The sequence below is a fragment of the Fukomys damarensis genome, unplaced genomic scaffold (assembly GCF_012274545.1).
Source record: "Fukomys damarensis isolate Sample0158 unplaced genomic scaffold, DMR_v1.0_HiC HiC_scaffold_101, whole genome shotgun sequence".
In the NCBI taxonomy this organism is placed as follows: Eukaryota; Metazoa; Chordata; class Mammalia; order Rodentia; family Bathyergidae; genus Fukomys; species Fukomys damarensis.
The window spans coordinates 11,181-16,153 of record NW_022901013.1 but is presented as its reverse complement, the minus strand read 5'-3'; the positions used below and the strand labels follow the sequence as shown (position 1 = coordinate 16,153).

General features: G+C 47.0%; 1 pseudogene; it reads right to left on the bottom strand.

The window, feature by feature from the left end:
- Positions 1–7: 7 nt before the first annotated feature.
- Positions 8–4,589, bottom strand: LOC104854692 (annotated as a pseudogene).
- Between the last annotated feature and the right edge of the window lie 384 nt (positions 4,590–4,973).

The following is a 4,973-nucleotide window of genomic DNA, read 5'->3' as shown; positions in this document are numbered from 1 at the left end:
TGCAGGCTGCTGTGGTCATCAACATCACTGATGCTGGTGGTGCTTATATTGTCCACTTCTCCAAGGGAGAACTCTGTGCTTTCAACATCCACTTTAATCTCCTCTCACTCTGAATCAGAACAATCTGAAGTAATAGTTGATCCAATGCTGTCCATTCGTATTTGCTCCATTTCTTGAGGACCCTGCAGCTGTTCTAGTCATTGTTTTAAAAATCTCTGTCCTCGTTCCAAGTTCTCAAGCTGGTGCTGGCTCTTTCTTTCATCTTCTTCAAGTTTTTGATATGTGCTTTGGCTTTGTTGAGCAAACCAAGCCTTGTGTGCCTGGTGCTGTCTTGTCCTAGTGGAATCAAAACTTTTAAGCATTCTAAACATAGGCACAGATGAGCTCGCTGATTCTTTTCCAGCTCATTGTGTGTATATCTGTTGGCAGTGCTGGTATTGCTGCTCCCACTGCTGTGTTTTTGGGCCCAACTCAACCTCCGTTGGGGCGTCCAATGTTGTAGCCAGGGACCAGGCGTGGAAGGGAATGAAGAGGCATAGCCACGTTCACACTCTCGCTCTCGGCGCTCCAAAAACTCGGCAGCCTCCACCAGCTGCTACACATTGATCATCTGCAACTGCTCCACGGGAACCGCAGGTGGCTACCGGGCCTGGCCACACACCCAGCCCCGGCAGGCATGAGGCGACTATGGTCCCGCCCCTTTCCCAGACATCTGCCTAGGGCATAGTAATTTTTGAAAACTGTATACTACCAAAATTTTTACATAGGGCCCTTAACTGGAAAAGATCAATATGCTACCAAGTCCATCTATCTTCTCAATGAGGCTCACAAGAGAGAAAAGTTATGTTAATATTCTAAATGTAAAATGTTTTTATCACTAGAACTTCTGCACTGAAAGCAACTGCTCTGGATCCCTTTTTCCCATACTGAGCACCACACTCTCGACACTTTCCCCATCTCAAGCCCCTAACCCTGTACCCCTGCTCCCACTTCCACACCCTGAACTTGGACCCTGCTCCCACCTCTAGTTCCTCACCCTCTATCCTGCTCCCATTTCCAGTAGCTCACCTCAGAAGGTGATCTGGTTTCTTACATTACTTAAAACCAGTGAGAACAAACTCTTTTAACTTCTTTTAGAGCCACTTTTCCATTTCTCTTAACACTTCTTGATAGGTAATTCTTGCTTTTGTATTCTCCACCTCAGAAGAGAGAGCATCTCCTCTCCTTCCACACTTAGCTTCTCAAGTTGGGCCTTCATTTTCTCATGCCCAAATATTCCAGACTTTGCTCCTTCAAGTCTTCCCTTTCTTGGATTATCCATCTCACTACCTCCCCTGAGCTTTCCCTTCAGTCTTTACTTCTACAACCTGAAACTCTCCCCATGAGCCAACAGCCCTTCCTTCTCTCTCATTCATTGACACATTTCTTGGCCTACTTCTTTCTTATACAGTTCTGTAACTCTCTTTCTTGACCAACAACATTTCCATTATCAAAATCAAAAGTAGTGCTGGGCCAGGGATTTGGCTCAGGGGTTCCACTGCCTGCCTTGCAAGGACAAGGGTCCCAGTTCAATCCCCCAGTATATATTTAAAAAAAGAATCTCCTCCCTCAATTTTTAATCTTTTCTATCTTCCTACAATATTTGATCAGATTCTTCTATTTCTCTCTCTAATCTTGCATGCCAACTCTCTTGCTTTTATTTTTCTGAATACTCATATATTACACACACAATCTGATTTTTCCTTCCTTTCCTTAGAGTTTAAAAGTTTCCCCAAAGTATATTTACCTAAGTGTTTTTGCTCTCCGTAATGATAGCCCTTGACAATCCTCACCCAATCTTCAAGTTTCACTTCCACTTTTACAAAGATAATCTCCAAATCCATAATCTTTATTCCTGGATGACCTCTCTCCTTCTTTCTCTTCCCTTCCCCTCTTTTTCCATCTTGCCCACCTCTCTCCTTCTTTCTCTTCCCTTCCCCTCTTTTTCCATCTTGCCCTCTATCTAGTCATTGTAATCTTTCTCCATCAACTCTCACCTCTGTCCTCTTCCTTCTTTACACCACTGCAACCTGAAGTCTACTAGTGGTTTTCCACCATGCTTTCTCCATCCCTTCTCAGTCAATCTCCAATGCACCTATGCACTGCTGTCTAGTTCATTGTGAACCACACTTCTGATCAAGTTGCTCTCCTACTTAAACATCAGTGTACTAAATGATACTGTACTTCAAGTGGATTATGTAATTTTTAAGAGAGAAGAACCAATTAGTGCCTTCCTACAGAACGAGTGCCCTGCTGCCAGCTGTGAATCAGGCCATCCAAGGACTGATCCCAATCAATCTTTCAACCAACTTCCTACTTCTTCCTCTTTCAGAAATTTTCCTCCAGCCCAGCTGTTCTCACACTGAGGAACCCTGGTGATGTCCACCTTGCACTTCTGCCAGCCTCCAATATTTATCTGCACCAGCTGCACACATCCAAAGTTTAGTGCTTTGTCACAATTCTATCCCCACCTTTTCCTGAGTCTTTGCTGATCTCCTTTCCCATTTCCATCCTGAAGTACGATTTCCCTCTACTGAGCTCTGGAAACTCTGCCATGGACAGTCATCACTTTCACCCTCATCAGGTGTCTTCCCTGTGACAGACCCAGAGTGTTAGATCTTGGATTTGGGAAAATGATTTCCAAACCCTGCTGATTCTGACTGCGCTAGTGTCTGTGGACATGATTACACAGCGGGTAAAATCTCCACACCACATGTGCTGATGTGTTTTCACACAATGACCCCAGGCAGACAACAGATGGTTGAAAGCAGTGGCAGAAACTTGCATTGAGACATCCATCCATATCCCCAGTCATATCAACAGCTGCCTGACCAAGGGCCTGGCTCACAGTTGGTGCCACCAAGACAGCAACATTTGAGTTCTCTCTTAAGCTACAGAAAACAAGGGCTGTAAATGGAGAAGGAAAAACCTTCCAGTGTTTACATTTTTAAAAGCCTACAATTTTAGATATTAAAACTCTCTAGGGGCTTGGGATCTAGCTTAATGGTTCCGCTGCCTGCCTTGCAAGCAAACGGACCCAAGTTCTATCCCTGTTACCCCCCCCCAAAAAAAAACCTCTCCAGCAAGATGAGGTAAATGGGTATCAATGCCCAGGAGCATTCTGTCCCAAACGCAGAGCGATGACATTTCTGTCCACGAGAGGCAGCCACGCATTTTTATAAAGTCCAATGTTGTCTGTTCTGACTTAGGTAACTATTGTAGACACAGGGCTGAACACTTAATCCCAGATCCTGGAGCCACCCTCAGTTCCTTCAGCGGGGGTCCCTATCAGCCCCATCTCCACTGAGGATGCAATACCCCCTGCAGGCCCGACCCACTCTCTCCTGCTCACCAGGCCCTGTCCTGTCCAGGCCACAGGGCCCCCTACAGGCTGAGCACAGCGCCGCAGCAGGTCCCGGGAGGCTGCAGGGTGCGGACCTTCATAATTGGGCAGATGCTCCGTGAGGCTGGCTGGGTTCCCAGAAGCCTTGTCCACACAGGACTGTTTCTCTAGATCGCTTTCCGAGAGGTGGAGGTCAGTAGTGGCTTCAGAAGTGCCTCTCTGCACTTTTTCTCCCACTCTTTACCAAGACCTTGTAGTCCGTGTTCCAAGGCTGTAGGTCACTATCGTGGCTCAGCCTCAAGCCTCGCCTGCCTCCATTAAAGCCACCATTAAGGGCCACTGCTGGGGTGAGGGGAGTTCCAATGGCGGAGCGCGCTCTGCTCACACGCAAATTCCCACATTCTCCTTCCCCAGCGTTCTAGCCCCCCTCCCTCCCGCATGCTCCTCAGTGCTGTCTCCCAAATGTCTTGTCAATTTCATGACTTTGATGTACAGGAGATCCAAACAATCGGCTGTTTTTAATGCATTGTATCTACTATGAAAAACAAAGCACAGTTCAGTAGCAAGGAAGGCTGTGTCAGGGTGGGTAGAGCAGTCTTCCAGGGTGACCTGGTCCATGGTCACTGTGGCCCTGACCAAAAGCAGCAAGCTGTGCACCCGGAGCTGGGAGGAACTCGCCGGGTGCAGGTGCTGTGGGGACCTTAGAGGGACCGGGCTCAGGCGGCATGGGCTGCATCTTGGGTCAGGATAAAGTTGCAGTTTGCCCACTGGTTTGGGAACCTTTATGCAATAATGCCCACGTGGCCTTCAGGAAACGGAGCTCTGAAAGCCTGGCAGACACTCAGAAGACACTGCTGGGAACAGAAACGGTTGGAGCCACCACCCTTGTGCCTCCACCTGTCAGGTGCAGAGCATAAAGAGAGAGCAGAGAGACCCCTTAGCAGGCAGTCAAGAAAAGCTAAAACCAGGTTGGAAGCCAGATGCAGCTCACAAGGGAATTCTATCCTCAGGTTAAAGACAGAATTGTGACAGGAAGCAGCTTGAGGATTCCTGCTCTCAGCAGGTCTGACTTGCCTCACAGCCCTCGTCTGGAGTGGTCACCTTCTTTGTCAGATACACAGTGCATCTTGGCATCTCTTTGGCACCGTTGTGGGGATTCCTCCCATTTACCTGCTGGGTTGGATCTCTTGTTTATTGTAGTCCACATCTTCCCCCTTTTTAGTTTACTTTCTACTTTAGTTTCTCACCTTCCAGTTACTTTGAATAAAGAGGACAGGGAGCCATGGTGGCTCATTCCTGTAATCCCAGCACTTGGGAGGCTGAGGCACAATGACCACTGAGAGTTCAACGCCAGGCTGAGCTAATAGGGATTTACAAGCCTTCCATACCAAGACCCCATCTCAGCCGGTCAATCAAAGAAAGAGGATGGGGAAATATTTTGAAGCTTTGTATGTCTGAAAATACTTTATTCTAACTAACCATAATTTGGCTACATATATAATTTTAAGTTTTAAATTATTTATCTTCAGAATTTTGAAGGCATTGGGCTATATTTCTATGTCCAGATTGCTGCTAAATTACAAGCCTGTGG